The sequence below is a fragment of the Rhopalosiphum maidis genome, chromosome 4 (assembly GCF_003676215.2).
Source record: "Rhopalosiphum maidis isolate BTI-1 chromosome 4, ASM367621v3, whole genome shotgun sequence".
Taxonomy (NCBI): domain Eukaryota; kingdom Metazoa; phylum Arthropoda; class Insecta; order Hemiptera; family Aphididae; genus Rhopalosiphum; species Rhopalosiphum maidis.
Genome location: NC_040880.1, coordinates 49,637,189 through 49,661,834, shown reverse-complemented (window position 1 = coordinate 49,661,834; position 24,646 = coordinate 49,637,189). Strand labels below are relative to the sequence as shown.

At 26.3% G+C, this 24,646-nt stretch overlaps 1 protein-coding gene across 2 annotated transcripts in view; it reads left to right on the top strand.

Moving 5' to 3' along the window:
* The first annotated feature begins 3,336 nt into the window (after window positions 1-3,336).
* The window catches only part of LOC113556761, a 169,712-nt gene continuing 148,402 nt past the window's right edge, over window positions 3,337-24,646 (top strand). For both annotated transcript variants that reach the window (XM_026961892.1, XM_026961891.1), the window contains exon 1: window positions 3,337-3,608. The gene's annotated coding sequence lies outside the window, so the exon portion shown is untranslated. The remainder of the gene's footprint in view (window positions 3,609-24,646) is intronic.

Below are 24,646 nucleotides of genomic sequence, written 5' to 3'. Positions count from 1 at the left end.
ATTCAATTTGTAACACGGTTTTCAGTAACGAAAATAACCAATATTTTAAATTAAACATTTTCTTGTTTGAAATAAAAAAAGTGCGATGTCTCTAAGTTATTCATTTAAAAATTGTAATTGTTTCAAAGAGTAATAAAATTAATATTTTGAATAAGATATTTTTTAAAGTTGAAATAATATATAATTAATGCATCGGGGTAGTAAGTATGTAGTAACGTATCTATATGTCTCCGGTCTTACTATTAGAATGGACGAGAAGGTAACGTCCGCTTAATGTATTATACTATTATACTTAGACAAAAGGGTAGCGTTGTATTTTTTGCCACACGATTTCGCAATATATTATCAAGATCGCTGTAAATTGCGTCCTATTTTTAATTGTTTGTTATATACGATTAAAAAGTTTATATGTATTTATTATTGAAAAATAGTAGGTAATTAAGAAACCCGCGAAAATGTGTACGATAATTCCCGCAAAAAGTACTTTGTTTGTTTTTTGGTTTCTGTTCTCGAAATTTAAAACCAATAACCATTAACCGTTTTAAACGTTTTAATTCTTTCGATTTCCGTAACATTAATTTTCATGGCGTAAAAGAAATAGAAGAACACTGTTGCGCGTGTACGTACAGCATGCCAAAAACGTATTAGGTATGAAATTATACGAATATTAATAATTTTGTTTTTGTCTAAACATATCAATCTTTTGCTTATTGTATTAATTGTTCTATTTATCTATAATAATTCTCGAAAATATATTTGAATTCAATATACAATTTAAATGAAAATGAATTAAGTATGTATTTATATTTATATTTATGACAAAAGCTGTATAACTAAATTAATAAACATGATTACATAATGGTTAACAGAGCAAACCGTGAAGCAAAACTGGAAAATGTCAAGTACAACTACTCGCTAAAATTCAAAAATTATCCTACAAAACTATTCATTTTGTAGATGTTAACGTTATAGTGTCGTGTAGAACCGTTATCGTTTTAACATTCAGCCAAAAACAATAAGTTAAGGTAAGGCAAATAAAAACATAGATACATGGTAAAGGGCTTGTTGAAGTTTCCTGGTGGGCCTATGATTAGATCTGAACAAAATATGGTTAATATAAGAGCCAGACTCCCTTCGTTTCCCTCCCCATGTACAAATAGATGAAAAACCGCGCGGATGGTAGACACAGATAGTGGACTGGTCGTGTAACTTTATACCTTATATAAATTTTAAATTATCATGATAATAAAATAATAAAGGTATAAATACGCGATATACAATCGTTAAAAAATTAACGAGACATGCCACATATTATGTTCTTGACAATCGACTATAAAATTTGATTTTTGGAACGTCTATTGTAGTTGTTTGGTCATACAACTCTAAAGAGTATAATTTTTATTTTTATTTTATTTTATACAATTTTAAACGGGCCTGGCCCAATTACAAATGAAGTGCACAAAAACAATCGTTCATATTTAAAGATAAATGTTAAATATAAATAAATATAACATATTAAAGTACATGTAATATAGTTATGAGATATTAATAAAAAATAAAATTACAATAAGTTTTGTATAAGTGAAAGTTTAGTGAGACAAAAAAAATCAATATTTAATTCATTAGTAAATTGCATTATTCTGTTGCTGGGACAGTTTTTAGCGTAGTTTGTTATTTCCGTATTCATATAAAATGTATTTCTAGCTCGAGTACTACGCGTAGGAACATGAAAGGATAAAAGATACAAGATACAAGAAATCAGGGCAATCAATTATTCAAGAAAAAAGTTTGTACGCAAAGTATAAGTAATCGTAATCGATGACGTTCCAGTGTTTTAAGGTTAAGAATAGCTAAGAGAGGGGAGTATGAAGAATGAGGATCTCTAGGAATAGAGCATTTGTATGAATGATAGTGATAGTCGTATGTCGCATCATGTGTAGTTACAGATGAATGGCTGAATACCACATCAAAGCGCTATGTTATCTTAATTTTACTATTGAAATATAATGATAATATACTACAATAAATTATGTAGGGTAAAAAAAATAAAATAATAGTTATTTATGAGATACTTTAAAATGGATAAACAACAATGAAGTAGCTTAATTGCCTATCTAAAACGCCATATCGTCGTTTTATTAAAAAAAAACAAACTATTGTTAGGTATATTTTGTTACCGAAAAAAGGACCCATTTTTAAAAGTTAATTAATTTTTATCTAAAGCAATTTTCTCAGAAATTTTTATACAAAGTTGAAATTGGTATTCGATTTGATTTTAATTATAAGTCAGCTATAATTTATTTTTCTTAGTTTCAGTTAATAATAATAAATTTACCAAATATTGCTATGCTAGAAATGTTAATATGAATGTTTTTATAGATAATTGTTCGTTTCTCAATAGTTTTATATTGATGAAATGTATTAGTGTCAATACAATTAACAATTACTTCTACAAAGCCGAAGACCATTGGCTATTGTGGGTCTTAAAAAAGTTTTGTAAATTAGCAATTTGATCTTAAATGTGTATTTTTGTTTAATAGTGTGTTCTGCAACCTCAACATGTCAAGTGGGATGTTCAGTTGTAATATCAGAGTTTTGCGAAGATCTAGTGAAAGCCCTGCTTATTTTGATCGGGTAATAAAATATCAATTATAATTTATAATCATTGCAACAGTAACGTGTCACGGTGTGCCGCAGAGGAGGCGTCTTAACATACCGAAATAAACGACAATAATATGATTTGAAAAAAAAAAATCCAAGACAACATTTTAACCTCCACCAATACGAATCCCTTTTGACGTATAATCATGACTATCGGGTATACAACATAATAGTAATAATAATAATAATAATAATAATACGTAATGGCGTATAGTGCGTAACATACATATGACGTATCAGTCGTGGAGGCTTGACGTCGCTGTAATTACCGCGCGAACAGAGCACATACCTATATATGTGTACATACTCTAGACTATACTCGTCGGATCTGTTGGACGACCAAACGTGACCTGTCAAAAACCGAGTGTGATATCTGTGCGGTGCAGCGCCGGCATCGCGATTTCATCGAACGCCGTCGCGAAAATTAACAGCAACTGCTATGAACTTGCCGGCGAGAGAGACGTCGGTACCGGGCCCCGAGTGCGCGGATCCGGTAATGACGGGTCTAATGAAGGTCACGGCACGCGGACGCAGGTGGCCGACCACCAATGCCGCCGCCGCCGCCGCCGCCACTACGCTTCGTCGAGGGTCGCGCGATCATCCCCCCGCATTTGCTTCCCCTACGACAACGTGCAGCGTGGGAGCTTTATACATTTTTTTTCCGGGCAGTTCAGTCGTGTCGTCGCCGTCGCGCATCGTAGACGCGTGCTCCGTTTCCCGCGTATGCCGGTCCGCCGTTACGCCCGACGCTGTTCGTGGTCCGCGCCACGCTTTCGTCGTCGGATTCGTTAGATTTTTTTCACGTGTTTCGTTTCGCATCGCGTTTTTTGCGTGTGCGTGTTCTTTTCCGATCATCGGCGTTTTTTTCATTGCGAATTTTTCTTTCGATTGTCAGTGCTTACCGACACGCAGTGCCTATATATCGCAATCGACTTCCACTGCGGTTTGTGAGTGCCTATATATTTCACGTTATTATAATAAATATTAAATTTGTAATGCCGATCACCACCGTCGCATAGTAATTGCTACGATTCAAAAATAACTCATCAGTATAATATAGTTGTATCTATATAGTATTATAGGTATACTATACTGTACAACTAAACTTATATATATACGCGAGTACCTATAATAATACCGCAATAACACCGTCACTGTTGTACGAAAAAAATATGGCCAATTAATTCCACCTCCCTCAAGGGTAACTGAAAAATAAATCATGTGGTTGTAACAGAGTTAACGGAACGGGATTAACAAAAATGTTAAGATAATATTGGATATTTTTTTAAGCTTTTGGAAAATTAATTATACATACTAAAGTTATCTTCAGCGCACACCGACATGATGTAAATAAACGATGATGAGCCATTGCACTCCGCGCGCAATACAAAAAATGAATTGCCCTGTCGATTATCTTTCTATAATAATATAAGAAGTTCAAAAAAATATTAAGATGTCAATCTTAAGTAATCCATGATGACACTTGATTATTAAGCTTTAAAATATTATAGCATTTCATCACTGCTATAATATTATATAATAGCAATATGTCGTGTGTTTCTATGGGTCTTATTAAGAATCCTATATCAGCCTTGCTGATGTTTTCATGACATAAATAATGTATGTGATTATATTGATATTAAATTATGTTTCTTTATTTTGTACAAAAACATTGTTTAGAATTAAATTAAAAATAATACTTGTTGTACCTTTTTGATTTGTATATCATAATATTCATAATATATCAATTTAAGATAAAACATAAAAACAAGTGCCGATATGTTTTGTCAATTTTCATGAACAATTAAAACATGCCAACCTAGTACGAATGTTTTCAGGCATAAAATATAAAAAAAAAATTATATATTGTGAGGTAATTGTTTCATGCAAGTATAGCTTTATATTATAAAAGAAAAATGAAAAAAAAACAAATGACAATAATATTCAAATTGTATAGTGAAATCTAAATATAACTTAATAAAATAATATGTTGTCATTTAACCGATATCTGTTAGCTGGTAATTAATAATTATTATCAATGTTTTTCATATTATTAGAGTGTTAACTTAACCTAACAATACTAGTAATAATATTATAAATATTGATACAAATTATGATTACCTATGAGTGGAACATAGATCATATTATTGGAAAGTAATTTATTATTTCATTATTTGTATAAAAAAAATGAATATAGTTTTTTTTTGTTTAACAACTCAAAAAGCTTTAAATGATTGTAAACAATTTTTCCGTATACAGCATATTTAGCATTTTGTATAATACGTTTTTCTACGAATTGTAATATTTTGCGAGTATTTATATACTAGAGTAAAATCAAATTAAGAATTAAAAAATGATGAAAAAAAGGTTTTTAAAAAGTATATTTTCTATTCAATTCTACACACAATATAATATTATTTTTCATTATATGTAATTGTATCGTGCTTGAAGTTTTATATTAATTTAATATTTGTGAATTATATTTTTTATTTTATTTACACACTGTAAGGACAGTAACCACAGTTCATGTGGTTATTAATTTATTAGTTGAATGGACATATATTATATTATACTTATATTTAGATTCTTATTACTAATAAATTTATTAAAAAAATTCGTTTACCTATCCACTTTATTTATTTTGATACTATTTACAAATTTTTGTAAAATACATTAATTTCTATAAAAAAATATAAATTTTATTTTATTATCATTGGATGTTCTCCACAAATAGAACTCAAAAACTTTGTTAATGGAAACCCTTTCTAGACAAAACCTTTATGCATATTTGTTAAGTATATTACTCGTTTTATTGTATAGGTTTTATATGGACTGTAAACATTCGTTTTTTTTTTTTTTTTAATAATAATTTAAAGAATAATTTCAACTAAATTCTCAACATATTTTTTTTTTATTGGTTACTGTTAATTTAACATTAAATTATGCCTAAGTTTTAAAAGTAGTTGTAATTTTAGTTTGACAGATTTAAGTATATTTATTTAAATCGTATGCCAGACTCCAAGCTATAATTATTATTCCAACTTTTATTCGATTTGGTTTTGTTGATTTGATTTAATAAAAAGTAGTTGAAGCTTTTTTTTTTTTTAATAAATTTGTTTCTTAAACTAATCATTACTTACATTTATAAATAAATTATATTTTTAAATATTTCTATTAATTTAATGTGTGAAAAAAATTATAAAATTTAAAAATTTTAAATAAGTTTGCACCTATATTGTTTTCATGTAAACTATCATATATATGTATTTTATACTGTTCAATTCCACCATTATCTTCGCCGGATAATTATTACTGTTCTGTTATAATAATACATACACGATACACATGTACAAGTATATATTTTATAGAATGAACTTGGTATAGAAAATAATTCATGATGTTTTAAAGTTTTATTTGTTTAACATCAATACATTTATTTTCACAAATGTTTTGATTTTGAATGAGTCTCTATAAGTTATTATTTTAAAGTAATTTTTTTACTGTCATAGTTTTAGATTATCTTAATTAAATTTGTTGACTGACATTTTTATAGATGGTAAATATTTTAAAAATATTGTCACTAACCACTCTTGCCACCGACAAAATTACGCATTTATCAAATTTTGCAAATGTTTATAACAATGGGAGATGTATTCCATTTATTTTTTTGGTATAAAAAAATGCCAAGTGAAGACAACATCTGGACTTTTAATACAATTTATTGGGATAACACGTTACATTTTCCCCCTTTGCAAACCACCAAATTTATTACATTATAATTCGAAACAAAAATGGAAACAATATTATGTTACTGAATAGCTTTTGTTAAATGCCAATGTTTTAGCTCATACAATTGTTGTGGTTGGCTAAGTAAACTAAATTTTATCATCAAATAATTTATCAGACAGACTTTGAATAAAATTATTAAATTATACCAATTGCATGTATGATATTATTGATACCCATACAAATTATTTGTTACTTGATGTTTAACATTTCTAGTTATGACGAATTAAAAAGGAATTTTTACTACATCCCGCGTATCCGTGTATGTAATGTTTGATTCGAAAATTAGTGATTGATATTGTGTTTTCATACAAAAATGTTTAAAACGATTTTGGAGAAAAAAAAGTTTGGAAATAAACAAATGGTCTGTTTTTCTAAAATGATATTGCTAGCACAAGTTTTGTTTTTCAATTATTCATTGTGTGTTGTCTGTTTTAATTCTACAACCCGGTTTAGTAAACATTAGGCCACGATACTACCAGACATGTTTTAGGTAAAAAGATTTATGAGTTGCAACTAATGCCGATCCGAACTAATCAATTTCGAAGAAAAGCTTCCTGAAAAATGTTAACGTTAAATTCATAAACAACATAGTTATAATAGCTGACGCTTGTTTGGCATAATATGTAAACTTGTGCACAGTGCACAGCACAACGTATTGATAAATAATTAGTTAATTTTAATAATTATTTTTGTAATGATTACTATTGAATTCATTTTTAGTCATGATATTAAACTAAAAACCATAGACGTGTTTATTATTTAGAATCTGATGACTATTAAAATAACTTTAAATCCATTATATCTATGGTAAGTAATTAAAAATATATTTATGAAGTAACGTCAAAAGAAAAAGTATTTAAAACAAATTTTTCAATGAATTTCCGATGGAAAGATTTTTCTCAAGATTTTTAACATATCTAAAAAGTTTTAATGATTATAATTTTTTTTGTAGAAATAATGTAACATTAAAGTTTATTTTACTATTGGTAATTCTTTTAATAGTTATAACACATTATCTTTAAATGTTTTAAAGTTTAAAAAAAAAAACTGGTCACATAATTTGACCTCATCACAAACAAAATTGTTGATAAAAAATATATTTTTACGATTTTTTATCATCAATTCATTTTTATAAAAGTTTTTCACTTAATTAGCTATTTACGTTTTTCATAAGTGTTTGAAATCAAATTTTTATGACAATGGATATTCAAATATATATAAGATATAATAAAGAAGACTTATCTTCAAAGATTGTTAATATATTATAATTATTTAAAAATTTTTTTTTTTTTTAATTAATCGGCGGCAACAAAGGCCATTGGATGGTTTTTTATTCATTTGTAGAGGGGAGGAGGAACGGTAGGTTGAAACACGTTTTTTGTATGTGTGGCAAGGATCTGTCACTAAAATCCCGGGTTGGTCACCCATCCGGGAGCTAGCAACACCGGCCGATACGTACACTCAGAGCGTTTTCGCAGTTGAGTGTACGATCGCACCACACCAAGTCACTATTTAAAAATTATTAATTATAAAAACTTGATTTAGTCCACTATAAATAATTAAAATATGATTTTCTATACACAGTGATATTTTAAAAATGTTTTGTTTAATTTTAAGTTATTTTTAGACATTTTAAATTTTGATTTTTTTTTTTATGTACGCTGATAATTGGTTTATACCTACTTGATCAAAAAGCTTTAGATTTATATCAGAGTTTCACATAAGTTGCACTTAAATAAATTAAAAATATCTTAATAACTTTTTTTTTTTAGTAAGTTATTAATATACTATAATATAAAAAACTATTTCATATTTTAAAATTGTATAAGATGTTATAATAATTTTTAATGATTAATTATTGAATTTAATTTTAATACGTTCGCAACATTGACTTACTCAATGACAATAGTTACACTGGAAAGTTAGTATATCGTATAATACAATAGAGTAATTTTTCCGGTTTTTAATTTCATACTTTAAGTGGAATATATTTTTAAGAATTTCTATACATAATAATTAAATTTCAAACTAGCAGTTAATTAGATATAGTATAAAGTTTAAAGTTTAGACGAACAGAGACAACATTGTAGTGGATTAAGATTTTGCTTGGTACCTTTTGTCAATTAACTTCTAATTTTAAATTCAATTTCTGTAAATCAAAGTTTTTGGAAAAATATTCTGCTTAGATATATGAATCTAAAATGTTCTTAGTACTTAGTTTAATTAGTAATTATATTAAATGTTGGTATTTATCAAAAACGTTATGATATATTTTTATTATAAAATATTTTTAATTTAAAATCATTCTACGTCTAATAATATTGTGTGTATACGATAATATTTCAAATTAAAGTATTAAGTTTCTTTTTTGTTTTAGCAGCATATGCCCAAATAATTTTATTTCACTTTCAAACTATTTATTTACTTTGAATTTACTTATTATATTCAGAGTGCACATTGCGATTTTCATTATTTATTTACATTGAAAACTGGAAAACTGTTTCATGAGATATATTTTTTTGAATTATTTTTTTGCACACACCTGCAGTTTCCGTGGTGTTGATTTTTTCCTACTTTTATATTGTTCCATACTTATATAACTAGGTTTTCAAAATTGTCTTCATACCCGTTTGATAATAGTAGTAAAACGGATATCAATTGATTTTACTCAGAAAACATCACAATGTCACGTACCTTCGATGACCATATTTTAAAGACACATTTAAACAACTTTACACTAGTCCAATTTGTACTTCACTTCAAATCGTACGACACACACACACGATACATGTATACATATATACTTATATCCATGGTATAGTATACAACATAGACGAATGATATACAAGTTCATTTTGGCACCAATTTATTTAGCCGCTCTTCTTTTTCCATTACGAAAGCGACCAATATAAATAGAGAAACGTGAATGGAGGAACAATTTGTAATGCTCAAAAACAAATACACACATGAACTATACATACGTATAATTATTTTAATATCTATAAACATAACACGAGTATAGAATGATTTGTTAAAACACATAATATATATTTTTTAAATATTGTGACATTTAATTAAATAATTGCTTTCTGGTTAGGTAAGAACATAACTACATGTATATTGTTTTTAAGGTAAAAAGTCCATTCTTATTTATTTTCTAAATTAATAACTATGGAGCAATCATCATAATTGCACGTAAATAATAGTTGAATATTTTTTTTATAATAATGAATTTATCGATTAAAAAGTTAATTAAGTAGGTTCACAATATAAATCCCAAATTATGTCACATAGTTTACCACAATATATGAAATAAGTTTGATCGCTTTACAGTTGCTTTATTAAAAATAGAATTTGAAGTTTAACGTGTAATTTAACACAATATAGTTTCTAAAAAATGATCGAATTAATCCTATTTTAAGATTATTACATAATCATATATAGTTTACATACTATGGTACTTTTGATAGTTTTTGGTTATGTTATTCTTACTCTCCCTCTACTTATTTTTCACTAACTTTTCAGACGTTTGATTCTTATTTCCATTTCAGTTGGTACCGGTTACCTTGTAAATCCAATGACTCTCTTTGAATTAGATAAATTCAGTTTTGTGATGTACCCAAAGCTTTAAATTTAATCCAGCATAGCCATTATTAAGTATCTGATTTTATCTCACAACCATTTACGCACGAATGGAAATATCCCCGGAAATATCATTGTATAATTTTACGCAGATTAAATTACATTTAAAACTTTTATATAATTTACAATATGTTATAAAAAATATATAATATAACACTATGTCTATTATTTTTTATTCTGTGTATATACTTTATATAATTTAGATTGATTTAGATACCTACAGTATTGAAATGAGAATTTTCGTTTAGTTTTTTACCTATATGTTATTATAATTTGTAGTAATTTTTATGATCTTCAAAAATATTTATAGATACGTTAGATATTGAAGTATAATTTATTACAATATGACCAACTTATCGTATTAAGTATTTTTAAAACTTCATACAGTTTAAATTTTATCGCATACAAATTTCAAAATATGTAAGAAAGTACAAATTACAGTTTTTAGTATTAGTTTGTTAAACCAGAACCGATTATTAAAATAATATTTTTGTTTTACTGATAATTAGTAATAAAATCTTCATTAATTTGCAAGATAAATCCTTTGAATATTTAGTTTATAATGTGGAAATTCGTCATGTGTTTATGTATATACTGTAAACTAAATAAATGCTACAAAATAATCAATCACTATGCCAGTTGCCACTCATGGATATTAATTGCTTGTTTTATATTTTGCTTTGAAGGTTGAGAGGGTTTACGAATTTTAATGTGATAAACAAAATGTCTTTTCCAAATTGTCTATATTATTAAATATCTATAAGTGGAGTCTATAGGATAGTTTTGAACTAAGTATGAAAAAATGATTTATTTTTGTTTTATTTTTTTTTATGTAAGAGAGTTAATTTTTAATGCAATAAACTAAGTTTTTTTTTTAATAAGCATAAAAATTAATTAATTCTTCATAAATGAATATTTGTTATTACATATTTTTTAGGTGTTTTATATACTAAAGGCTTTTTTTGTTTAATAAATTAATCATCCACGTTTATATGATTAATATAACATAATTATTAATAGCTAATAAGTACCTATATAATATTATATTTATGATATTTACTATAAATTTAAATACATTATTTAGTTTATATAAATATTAAAATATATACAAAGTATAATATTGTTATTATATAATAAACTAATAATGAGGTTACATTATAATAATTAGAGAGAAATACGATTTTTAGTGAGAAATCTAGACACAGAAAATCACAGAAAAGCGTTTTAGAAAATTCGAGAACTAATTGAATTATTAATAAACAAACGAAAAAAAAATACAGTAGAACCTCGATTATTCGAACTAATTGGGACCGCACCTAGTTTGAATATGCAAAAGTTCGGATAATGGAAATTAAAAAAAAAAATTTTAAAACACAGTTAAATATTTTATTATATGTACATACATATTTACTATCATTAATATTTTATTATATTATTTGAAATACATTATATACATAAGGAACGTATAATGTTTTTTATATTTTTTTGACAAAATCATTGATTTTTATTTGACGATGAACTGCAACGCACTTTTCTGCAGCCTAATCGCAGATACGAGTTTTAATGTTCGGATAACAGAACGTTCGGATACGCAAATTGCAGTTCGGATAATAGAGAGTTCGTATAATAGAGGTTTGGATAATCGAGGTTCTACTGTACTAGCATACGTGTATTTAGAATTGGTAGTTTTTGTTTTTTTTTCGAATAATTTAACTAGTTTTTTCATCGTTTCTTACTATGTATAAGCTGCTTTCTTTATAATGGACATCGTAAATGGTATTTCTGTCACCTTAAATCAATGACAACACTTGCATTGTAAAATTATGGTATGTTTCAAAAAAAATCTCGTTTGAAATTACATTGAATAGGCGATCATATTATACAAGGTAGGTATCATAATAAAATAATATATTTTTTTTACCCAGTTTTTATTTCTAATAACAAAGAGATTCTTAAAATTCTGTAGTTTTTATTTTACACGGTATAATTTAAAAAGTAATTCATTTTGTATTATTTTAAATTAAAAATTGGTTTCCAAAAATAAGTAGATCGATAACTAAATAAATTATTCGTTTACAACATTAAAGTTATGAAAATATTATTAAAATTCAAGGTTCCTCATAAGTAATTCATGCCAAAACCAAAGAATGAAACAAATATATGTGAGCCCGATTTTTTTTTAGGTATTTGAAGTTCAAAGTTTGTCTAAATTCATTATTTAAATGAAGAAGAGCGATTTTAGTTATTTCTTTGTCATTCAAAAATATTTTTCGTGACGGAGATTTTAAACGTTTACGTATATTATTATATTTTATTTTACATAATATATATTATAATGGGCGGTCATTATAATACACAGTAATATTTTCAAAATATTTAGATTAATTATATGCTTTACGTATTTACCTATAATTTAAACCGTATTACTAATAGTAGAACAAATAATACTATATTAGAATATACTGACAGACAGTTTCTGCTCATAATCGTTTTTCGTATGCAGTGATTTATCATTTACTTTATATTTAATGCATCTATTACTTAAATGATCACATATTTCAGTATGTCACATAATATCACCTACTCAATGACGACTGACGAGGTACATTTAACTCCAACTGTATAACAAAGCAGTAATCTACCATTTTTTGAAATTTTTTTTATAATTTTAGGTATTATTTTAAGATATCAAATTCATCAAAAAATAAATTGCAGTTATTACTTGTAATTTCTGATTAATGATAAGTATAATAAAGTATAACTGATCCAATTATTAAAGATTTTATTAAAAACAGGCATTGTTATCGTAGTACTTAGTACATTACAAAATACATTAGAAATGAGGAACAAAACAAAATTGTTTTAGTTATGTTATTTATAATTTTTGAGCTTTTTATTAGTAGAAATATTCGTATTTTTAAAGATAATAAATTAAACTTATTAAAATAATGATTAGGATATTTCATTTGAATTTTTAATAATCGACTTAACTATAAGGAATGTGAGTACTTACTATTCAAACAAGTATTTTAAAATGTTCTATCCTTAAGTACTTATATTGCTTATATTGTGTGTAAATTGAAAAACTTTCGAAGATATACCGGTAAGGATCTTATTATTGTGTTAGAATGACTAAAAGAATGAAAATCGATTATTCATGTTGAAAAGGTATAGTCTTTTGACAGAATGTTTTAGCGTTATCAGTGAATACCATTACCTAATACAAACTTTTTAAAGTCTCCTGTGGTTTTCTGTCTTTACTAAAGTGTAAAGCTTTGTTTACAGATTGGAATTCGACTTATTTTGGAGCCTTTTTGATATTCAAATATGCGAAACAAACAGCCTAAAACTTGCTCACAATATAAAGGCTTTTAACAAAATATACTATTTTAGTTTATCGCGAAATAGTGAATTGTAATCATATTGTTGTTAATAAGTTATTAGTACGTAATTATAAAATATATTTCATTTTATTACGTGCTTTATTAACGCATTTTATAACGTTATTAAATTAAACCTACATAAATCTTACACTGTTTAAATTTCATTAGTTTGAAAGAAAAAAAATTGACGATATTACTCTACTGATTTGGATTAGTCGTTTGTAGAGTTGAGATTATTTTCTATTATAAATCTATACAGGTAAAATACCTATACTTCAATAATATATTAATATGAAAATGCATAATTGTATTTTATTAAAAACACAATAATTATTACACAAATATAGTGAACTATTTATATATACCTTTAATTTCCTACAGCTTCTAGTTTTTTTTTTCAATGTATTTATGATACACTTTTTAGGGTAAAAAAGCTTGAATATTAAATTTAAAGTTCCTCATAAATTGTTTATGCTGAAATAAAAAAAAAATCTAAAAATAAATATTCACATTTTTTACAAAGATATTGAAGTTCAAATATGCATCTAATTAGATAATTAAACGAAAAATAAAATGATTTTTTCTATTCTGTTGGAATTAAAAAAAATATTATTTGTGTGAACTTAAATCTTCTACATTATATTTTATTATAAGCATTTTCATAATATTGACTAGTAATTTATACTGTATATCGCCTACTGCATTTCTAATTGTTGAATAAACCACTATTCACTATAATAGCAAAATAAATATATCATAAAATATAACTTAGTAATATAGGCTCTGATAGGCCTTCTTCGATAAGAATCATTTCCGTACGCATCTATGCAACGAGTTATCATTAAATTCAAATTTAATATATAATACTGCAATAACTCACTCAATGACGATATGCATTAGAGATATACTGTCCAGCTGTGTGGTTACTTATTTTTTTTTACTTTTAATTATTATTCATAGTCTATTTTTCATGTAGTTATACATTAGTTTATAACATCAGAATATTTAAATTATCCGAAATTAAATTATCGATAACAGATTATAAGCTAATATTGTATTATAATTTAGCTTTCATGCTGTTCATAATCAGGATAATTTTGTACATAAAACAAACACAAAATAATGTTTTCATTTTGTAAATGTTGTAATGGATTTTATTATTTAAGTTAGAACTCTGCATATTAGACTTAAATTTGTATCATGATTCATGAATCACTTTATTAGTAGGAATTATCAATACATGCTTAATAATAATAGTTGTTAACATAATTATAATACATTAATTAAGTTATAAACTTTTAGGATACGTTAGAGTGTTCAAAAATTGTTTGATAATTATAATACTAAATATTATTAGTAAAAACTTTTTTTTCAAAATTCCTTATTCCTAAACGTAATCATATTTAACTTATTGCTTTGTTTTCCGTTACATTTCAAATGGGTATGGGTTTATTTTTAAGCAGCATTTAGCTACCTCTTATCAATTAATTTAATCTAATAATTATTTATATAACTTGTGAAACATGTTAATTAAAAAATTCAGTTTTTAATCATTTTTTTACTTATACAATATTAATTTTATAATGATGCCAACAATAATATTAAAATAAAAATTAATTAGGAAGTCTTTAACTATTGTTATTTGTTTTAATATATGATTTCGTAAAATGTGTCAAAAATGTAGTCAAAGTATATACTATTGATTAATGATTATAAATACTAATACTACTACTAATAATAATAATATTATGTAATACGACGTAATTTTATATACTTTATAATCAATTTATACCCTATCCCCACGTAATCTACAAAATGATAATTTTACATTGAAAACATGATATTAAATAGCTAAATATTGTGATAAAGAGTATAGAATTCTATAGTGTCTTATTGTTACATGAAATCATAATAATAATTAGTCGATGCTATAATATACAGTTTCTCGCGTAGAAATAATCACGTTTATAAAGTACAGATTGCAGATAGCAACGACTATTCCGCACAAACGGATAGGTAGCATAATAAAATTACAATAATATACTGCGATTGTGGTGTAACAATAATAATATCATCAACAACTTATAACAATAAAAGGTATGCACAATAATAATAATAACGTCGGGCGAATGTAACAACAGTGTATCATGTTATATCAATACTTACCTACTACCTACCTCTTCTCAGAGGCGTAGCCAGGGGGGGGGGGCTCAGGGGCTGGGCCAGCTGCAACCCTTTCTGAAGACGTATGAAAAATTGAAACCGCTTTTAGTATTCCGCGAACGTATTATTACCTACGTAAGATGTAACCATGTATAAAAATATTATAAAAAAATTTTAATGTACGGTTAATGTCTTAAGTATTATATAGGTATTCACGATATTGGCATATACTAAACTTATGAGGGATCCTAGTTAGTTAAGCCTCTCCAATAATATAACAAAATATTAGACCCCCAAAGCAAGGTCCTGGTTACCCCACCACTGCTCTTCTTCTATACATGAAGCTAAAGTGTTATACACTATATATTTAATGTTTACAGTATTTACACGCCATATTATAATGCAGCCGCTTTTTGACCCATTTAATTATTGTATAATCAAACGTCGTGTATAATAATAATACGTACATACTACGCGTACATGTTTATAATAGTTATGGTATACATCTTATACTCGCGTGGTAATTATATATACAACGCCGTGTAGTGCCTACTCAGTATAGTCCTCGTCGAGATATTTTATGTACCTACACTTCGTACATATACCGGAAGCGAAATACGTTATAGCGCGCCCGGATGTATACGCGCGTGTTGCTAACTATTATACATACCGTGATTGCCGCTCGCCAATCTTGACGCCAAGTTTTCGAAGACCTCACAGCCGTATTCCGTCTCGGTGCAGGCTCTTCTTACTGCATTTCGTAGTTGGTCCACGTCGTCCAAGGCTGTAATCCGTGTACGCGGTTCGTCGCCGTCCATCGAGTCGCACCCACAATAATATTATACGACCGCATCGTCGTCGTGGTCGCTGTGGCTATATTATTATATAAGGCACTCGGCTGGTGTTCCACAGTCGCCGGATATACATGTTCAGGGATGCATGAAAACAACATAAATTGTACGACACACATAATGTACGGTGGTGGCGGCGGCGTCGAACTGCGAGGAAGGGAAGCGGCACAAGGGCAATCCGACTGGAAAAAAAAAATAGAAACAGAATAAAGTTAGGACCGTAAATCATTACCAAGCGTTGCTATTTGAGAGAGGGTGTGTTTGGGGGAGGGGGAGGGGAAGGCAAAATGAGACGTAACTTTTGCGAAATAAACGACTCGGTTGCTTGGAAAAACGGGATGCGAGGTGTGTTTATAACGGAAGGAAATGGGCGGAGGGTTGGGGACAGGGGGAAAAAGTTTTCCTCCCTTCTGCGTAGCCATCTCCTCGCTCTCTTAATCTGCTTATTAGAGCTATTCCTCTCCTGCCCGCCAAAAATACCCTCCAACCAACATCATCGTCGCGCTACGACCGACGCTATACCACACACACACAAACGTTATAATTTAACAAAAAGGCGAGAAATTCTAAGCTCTTTCCATTGCCATTTTTACCACCACCCCAAACACATGACTTCCAAAATAACGTTGGCACGACTGTTTCGTAATAGAATTTATCGAAGTCAAAAATGGATTGTGTGAAATCTCATGACTTTTTTTCACCCTTTTTTCCTTTCGTCTCTCAGCTCAGTTTGGCCTCTCAGCGACAAATAACAAGTGCACGTTGTTTGCATTCACCATCGTCTCATCCACCGGATGCGACCTGGCCTACGGACGGGCGGAGCGTTTTCAGTCGAACAGAGTACTATAACCGTATACATAGTATTAACTGAATCAAATTGCATTACCCACGATCGTCATCAACTATACACGTCGTGGGTCACTTGAATAATAATATAACGACTATAATATTATGTTTGGTGTATGTGTTTTTTTTACATTAACAAATAGTTTTAGATATACAATGTAAACAAGTAGTTGGTGAAATAATTTAATCATAAACTTTTGAAAACAGTGAAAATGAATAATAATTAAATTTTTCCTTTTCAAAATAACAAGTAGGAAGACCTGTAAGTACACATTTGTAAGCTTACAGTTCTATGCTTATGTGATATATTAAGATGATTCTTTGACAACTTTCTAATTATGTTGTATTGTATAGCCTGTTACTACCTAGATGCATAATTTTTAAATTTGACAGTATTACATTCATATAAACAATAATAGATTGGTATCACAACATTTTGATTATTATTATTATAAATATTATAATTTTACCTGTAATTGTATAAGTGTTATTATTATCACCATAAAAGGTATGGTATATTTTAATCTACGTAGGCTAGATTTTAGTGGGAATAAAAAAGTTAGTTAAAGTAAAGAATATCTACGTTTGAAGTTACGTTATAATGAGATTATATTATAGTTTTAACATCAATGTAATTAGAATTAAATGCAAGATAGTTTCATGGAATTTTAATAATAATATGATATTATGTTGGTTCTAACAGAGAATCAACTCTAGATGCCAGGTTTATAGATTTTGGGAGTTTGAGTTTATAGTTTGTAATCTTAATAATTTTATATTTTTAATTTATTCATCTTAAATATCTATCATTCAGTTACTGCATTTTTCATAAGTAAAAAATTTTCTAGATTTCATTTGCAGATATTCGACTAATAAAATATTTTAAGTCCATATCCTTTTGTTTAGCATACACATGGCGAAAATGTATACTAGAATTTTTTTTATACCTTATGTAAATTTAAAAAAAAATATTGAAAAGTTGAGTGGACTACCAGATTATATAAGTTTAAAAATTGCATTCGGAAAATGAATCTCTGTAAATTAAATTAATTTATTTATTATATTAGATGTACAAAATAATTAACTAGATAAAAAAAATAAATTATGAAGTATATTGTGCTATTGTGCATAAATATTGTAACAATACAATATTAATCATTGTTTTCTTTAATTAAGTTTTATTACTATACTTATTATAAACAAAAATTTTAAAATGATTAAACATAATATTATGTATACATTTATTATATAGTTTCAGTATCATAACGGTCGATCATTCGTATGCTAAATAAGGCGAAATATGAAGCTAACAATGCTTTAAAGAAAAACTAACAAATATTCTCGTTATATTCGTGTACAAAAAAATACATTTTTTTATGCAAAATCAATCAAAAAACAACAAAATATGATTTAATATTAAGTAAGTTTTTTTTAAAATTAATTATTGGATGTATCGTTGTATAGTGTATTTAACTTAAAACAATTCTCAAATAAAATCATAATTTAAAAATTTGATAATTTACTAATAAATTATAAAAACAAACTTTTAGGTACTTAAAATTATAAAAAAAATTAATAATAATAATTGCAAATTAAAATTAATTAGTATTTTTTTTTCGTAATTTAGAAAATATTCCAAGATAAGCTAAAGAAATTTAATATGTCTTTAGTCCTTACGCCTGGAATGTTATTCTATAATTTGCGATAAAAACTTTGTGTTAAGTTAAATGTATTGTATTAATTTATCACTCAAATTAAACTGTATATTACACTTAAAGAAGATATTTAAAAATATAACAGACAAATCTAAATTCTAAATTGATAATTATTGAAATTCAAAAAAACCAAAACTCTAATATTTATTATTATTTGGTAGAAATAATAGAGGATAGGAGATCGACGATAGAAGAAAAAACGCAATATTCTTTCAGTTGGGTCATAAAACACAATAACGACAGTTGGCGTAAACCAGGGTCTATACTTTCGGTTAAACCTGAAATAAGGGGAAAAAAAGAAAACTCATAGGTTACAGTTTTCACCTGCCGCGTAATTGAAAACGCTGATTTATTTGTTTAGTATACGGAGCAATTCAATATATCTCCAGTTGATCTCCAAAACAAAATACACATATTGTATGTACGAGTATGTATAACCACACCTCAAATTAAACTTAATAAGAGTATTTTAATACTATAAAATCGGTGATATTTTAAAATATTTAGTAATGAACACTCTCTAAATATTTTGAATTAGTTATATTTAAAATATTTATGGCATACATTTTCTAGAATATTTTAATGGCATTATACATATTAGGAGCATAAAAGTAATATAATTTATTAATTTTTTTCTCGATATAGATAATAATATAGATCTAATATAGATATATAAGTATAATAAGGTATAGAATATTCAAACGTACATATTATTTGTACAATGTAGGTTTTTATGATATTTTAATTTCTAAATAATAATTATAAGTATTTGACAATTAAAATAAATTATTTTTTATTTTGCACAAATAATGGTTTTATTATTTTATTTTTAAAATCTCGATAAGCCAAAACCTTACAAATACAAATTTATTATTTAGTTCCGTTTAAATTTGAGATATTGAGGTTATACATACATTTATCTACCATAAGCATTGACATGTATTCAATGTTCTTTCTCATAAACTTTCTCCTAAAACTTCGCTTATGGGTAGGGGCTATAATCATAAGGGTCCTTCACACGCATTTGATGTCCGAAAATCCCTTTTCTATCATCGTTTAGGGTTAGAACACGGATTTACTGTCGAATATGATGCTGCATGCATATATAATATTATAATAAATTACAGCTAACGATAATCTGTTTGAATTATTGCGTGGAATATATCATATTTTTATTGACCTACATCGTTGTCATTTTTCCGATACCACTAGCTGTTCCTCTATTTTCAAATAATGATAATATATTTATATTTTCTATGATATTATTATAAAATAGTTTTATTATAAATCGGTACCAATTGATACTATTCAAAATTGTATACTATTACATATTGTGAATATTGTGTATATGCTTTCTTATAAATTTATCTTTATAATTTGAAACTTTCACAATAAATAAAAACAAACATTTTTAAACCTTTTAGATTATAATATATTATGTTTAATAAAGACATGATATAGGTTTTTATTTTTCTTAAAATCAAAGCTTAATTAGCTAGGACACTGAATAATTCTCTTAGCCTTACGTTCTGTATCTGAGCCTGCAGAAATTCGCAACAGGTATCCATTATAAAAACATTAAGAAAATACTTTTCTTAAAATATAATTCTTTAATACATAATGAATAAGATTCATTTAAAAATACTAAAAGTATTACAACTAATAAAAATTGAATACTAAATTGAATACTGAACTTAAAAATAATGTAGTTGAATATGAAAACATTTATTAATATTATCACTGCATGTGAATTGTAAATGGTAAAATCAATACAATTATTCAAACAATAGTCTAAACTTATATGGCCATAAATAATTTTTAAAAGTTGTATTTTCTAATACTTTTAAAACAAATATTATAATGCGAAACATATAATGATATCGATATAATAATATATAATGCATTGTTCATATTTTTTATAATAATATATGCATCTATTATATTAGATTTTCAGGTCGTTATTAATTTTTTTGAATAGCAGATAAATATTATAATTTAATAATTTGTAACTATTATTTTGTTACAATAGTTCTTAAATTATTTAATGGGTATTTTTTTTTTTTTATTATTATTATATTCTATTCCATTCCATGTAGTACATAATAATATAATATTGTAGTTTTATCGGTGTCACGTGCAAATTATTTTGAACACAGAAATTCTAAAAATTGTTTTATCGGCTGTTGATAATCAACACCAGTGCCCCTCTCACAGAGATTGACGGCTGTAATTTCATTTTGTTCGAAACGAATGTGACATTTACGCGTTTACCTCCCTCCCTTACTACTTTCCATTACTTCTATAAATATATATATTGGTCAACTAAATTATTTTAAATGGTTTTACTGCTGTTAAGCTGATTTCAAGACTTGCTACTGTACTAATGCGGATGCCCATAGAATCTGGAATCTGATGGTGTTCTTAATGAGTTTCCTATCGATTTTATTCGGTACCGGACAATGCATTCCAAACTTTATGCTTAATAGTCTAATTTACACACCGGGCTTTCCACTCCATTAAGAGCTTTTTGTGTTTGTTATAGATTATGATAAATGTGGTGTTCACTAAGACGAGCAACTGAAATCTGGGCAATCGTCCAAGATGTTCGCCTATGTATTGTATTAGAGATTTTCATTTCATACTTTGATATTTATTTTCGGTGTTTATAGATAACTATAATAATTCATCAACACTGTATTTATCTTGATAAACGTAGTGTACGCGCGGTTGTCTAGATGGAACTTTAACTATGCGCATAATATAGTGTAACAATAACGTTATAATATCTGTCAATACTGTCAATATGAGTTATTTTGACTTCTGGCACTGGAAATTATTTTTATGATTTAATGATGAATATTGTAGAGCATTAAACTATTTTCAATAGATACGAATTATTATTTGTAATAGTAGAACGTCATCTGGATACTAGAGTACTAGAATTGTGTAATATACTTTAATAATATAAATTGTGTAATCTATTCCTGTTATGTTCACTATAGATTCTTAAGCATTAGCATTAATTTTTTTAATTTTTTTTTTAAATTTTTAATATTATTATTATATTATTCATTCAATATACACTGTTAACAAATTATTAATAGGCGTTAAAAAAAAATAGTTCCTTATTTTATATTTTAATAGTTATTGGTTTTTAGCTCGCAATAAATAGATTAATCTACGATAATTTCTGGAAAAAAATTCTTTTATTAAAAAACATAAACGACTTATAAATAAAACTTACTGTATTAATTAATTTGATGTATGTACTTGAATATTTCAAAAGTCGATGGCCTGATTCTTAAACATTTGTATTATTGTTTCAATCAAACATGTGTATTCAATAATAGTGAATATATATCATAAATAAGTGTATTGCATACCGTATCTATAAAGATTAACTATATTACTTAAAAGTATATGTATATAGAATATTATTTCCTATCTAAAACGATAATTTATTACTTTTTTTACATAAAATTATATTTTATAAATTGATATATAGTATTATATAGCTTAAAAATATACGTTATACTTATTATTTATATAATATAGTATTGTAGAGATTACTTAAAAAGGTAATTACACATTAAAAAGTATAAAAAATACAATTTTTTTTATTATAACATAAAAATATATGTATGTTATGTGTGATTTGATTGTAAAAAATGACTTTTAAATTATATTTTTTAATTTATAAAAGAAGAATAATTATTATATCAGTAAATTATTAAAAAAGTATAATAATTATAAATGCATTAATTAAAAAATTAATATTGAAATATTTTTTTTTATTATCATATAAAATATACTAAGAAAATGTGTATGGAAAATATTGTACTTTTAAGAATATTCTAACGCATTGATACAATTAGTTAGCTTATTAATTATTGTTTTTTGAAAAAAAAATGTTTGCAATTTTCTATCAGATTAAAATACCAATTTCAAACTAATAAGACTATAAGAAACATTTTAGTTTATTTTTTTATTTGTGGTTATAAAAGAAAAAAATAATACAAATGGAAAAATCTATTTTGTTTAAAATCAATTGTGTATATGGAATAAATATATACTCTTATTTATTTCTATTGGTTCCCACTATGTCTCCCATTTAGATTCGCTATCTTTTGTCCTTTTATTTTAGGTTAAAAGTATATGATTTTTATTCTTCATATTTTCTTTTTATACCCTGTTTTTTATTCTAGAATCTAAAATCAAAATGTACAAATGTTTTTTGTTGATTGAGTGAATAACTATTTTAGAAGATAATTTTCAACAATGCCATAGACTATTAGCCAAATATTTCGAAGCATTATGATCTTTAGTTCAAGTGTACAAATACAAGTAAAAGTACAGTTGGATTTTAAGGATGTTAGTTTATGAAAAAGAAATAAATCTGTCGTCAACATATAATATCTATTATTTAAGTTTTTTTCAAAATATATGAATAAAATGTATTCATCTCAACCAAAACACGATAATTTGATTTTGAATGAACTTCACAAAAGTGAATGAACATTTTTTAGCGATGAATAAACGATCAGTTTTTTTGACATGTATAATAATTGTATAATATTTATTTTTATTTTTCGTCTCATTTTAACAAACGAATACTATGACCCTATTATTGTACGCCATTTGCAGTTTTGCAATTAAGTTTAAAAATGTGATTAAATAAAACTTAAATTTTCCCATAAAATTATGAAGTTTAAGTATACAATATACACATAGAACATTATATACTTACTGTATACGTATTTACATAAAAAATAATGTCTGCAAAAGAGAAAGAAAAAAGAATCATAATTATCAAGACATTATACGATATCGTACATATTATGTGTACAGTTTAATAATTTGATATTGAGTCATCTAAGAGTGTATTATGTGTGTGTGGTAGAATTTAGATTAATATAATGATTGTAATGGGGATTAAAGCATACAATATTTTGCTATTTTTGAGTGTTCAGATTATTATGAGTTTGGTTGAGTGGCGCGTGTTAAGACGATCAGAATGGTTGAGTGGTGTGTTTCTTATTGGTCCGATTAGGTAGTAGTTGTTTTGACTTTTGATCTCTGAGTGGAGTCTTTCAACTTTATTTTTTTTAGTCTCGTATTATGTATTAGGACTTGTTATTTTAACACAAAAGACGCATTAAATTAGTTTTATACGTGATTTTTGTAAGAAACTGACGAGTGGTTTGTCTTTATGCTTCTACTATTTTTTGGCAATAATTTTGTGCAAAGGAATACGCAATTTGAAAGTAGCCTGAATATAATTGTTTACTATTCGTAACTTTTAAGGACATTAAAATATATTGCCAAGTACACCTTAGTAAGCCTTGGATACATATTTATTTCTATCGCTATACACTTGAGATAATAGGTATTGCATTTTATTTTTTGAGTGTATTGACAGTACATCAATCATATGAAGCTCAAATTCATCAGTTAGCAGTTAATTAATTATTATCAGTAAATTATTCATATACATTGTACATATTATAAGTTTGTTTAAAAATTATTATATAATATTGAATATAACTTCAATGGTGAAGCTTTTATTTTGCAGTTTTCGGTGGATATATTAATATAT